Source organism: Falco peregrinus, chromosome 2 (assembly GCF_023634155.1).
Source record: "Falco peregrinus isolate bFalPer1 chromosome 2, bFalPer1.pri, whole genome shotgun sequence".
Classification (NCBI taxonomy): Eukaryota; Metazoa; Chordata; class Aves; order Falconiformes; family Falconidae; genus Falco; species Falco peregrinus.
Genome location: NC_073722.1, coordinates 92,752,547 through 92,754,082, shown reverse-complemented (window position 1 = coordinate 92,754,082; position 1,536 = coordinate 92,752,547).

Sequence of the window (1,536 nt, the reverse complement as noted above, 5' to 3'; positions counted from 1 at the left end):
GTTGGTGTTTTAGGCTCTTAAGAACTGTATTGATCTTTAACTTGGAGGAACCTCAACAAGCCTTTTAATGTGCTGTATCTGCAGGCAGTGAAATTTCACTTGCTGTTTTGTGTTGGTTTAGTGTAATGAGATCTAGCCACAGCTGCTGAGACCAAAGATACTTGAAAATCAGGATCAAGGCATCCTAAGCAAGATGACAGTAGTGTGGAAATCAGAATTGAAGGCAGCAGGATCCAAGTCCCTGGGGAGCTGCCTCCTCAATAACCACTTGTCACACTCTGTGGAGCAGAACTGCCCTGATCATCATGTTTGCTGTTGGGAAGGCTGGGAGCTAATAGTAAACAGCAGTTTGTAGTTGCTGAAAGGAGTTCTCCTGAGGGCTGTCTTTTGTTATGGAGTTGTTCCCTAGGCAGAGACACACACAAATTTTTATTTTGTAACCTGTTTGTAAGGTGCTCAGATGCCACCACAATGGCTGCTGTGCTGTGCCTAGGCAAGCTGGCATATCTGCCAACAGCTGGTGATAAAACTGTTCCAGTTGCTGTTGTCACAGAGTATTATTAGCACGTTTTTGGAGTGATGTCCCCATCATGCAGATGAACTCTCAGGTAAACAATTAGGCTTTGCTTGGTTAATCTGCTCAGAGTGCCATCCCCCCCTCCCCACACTCTGGTTTTTCTAGTACTGCAGAGGTGCCCGTGGTGGTTGTCATCTGCATGCTGCGAAAACTAGCCGTGGGTTATGTAGCGTTAGAACTACTGTTTCAGGGTAAGCCTAGTGCTGCCTTCCCACTTCTGAACGCTGCAGAAGGAGCACTTTGATAATAAGCTCTGTAGGCACGTACGGTGCTGCCTAGTTTTACGCAGAGGGCGGGGACTATGGGGCTGTGTGATTAGTGCTGCTGCCAAACACTATTGTGCTGGGGCTGTTTTCAGAAGGTGTAGAAATGGCTGTCAGTGTTATGCAAATTGGATGAAGTCCTGAGTGTTCTGAGGACAAGATGTTTCTTTGCATATCAGTACTGCCCAAACACCCTAATGACAAGGCACAGGAAAAAGGGGATTATATTTACCAACTTCCGCAAATCCACTGTCAAGGGAAATCACTTGCTAGGGTAAGTCACACTCTACTCTTCTATAGCTACTGTTCTCTGGCCTAATAGCTTCATTTACTCTCTGCCAGTCTGCTACAATGCTGTCTCCCCCTTCCCAATACTGTATTCATCTTCAGTTCTTGCTTCTAAGAAGCTGCAAATCTGTATCACCTGCTCGGCACAGCGTGAAGCGATCAGCACTGCAGACAGAGCTGGTAGTAAAGCAGGCAGTCTTAACACTGTATGAGATTATCCCAAGAAAGCTAAAGCACTTCCTTTTGAGCATCTCTGTAAGAGCACAGCTGGGACTGCGAAAGCTGTAGGTTTTTTGCTCAGAAAACACAAGCACAATGTTTTTCAAGTGTTCTTTGTGTTCTTAAATGTTTTACTCCTGACACCCATTTGCAAAGCCAACAACGCTTCCTCTCATTAGCGCTGGCTTT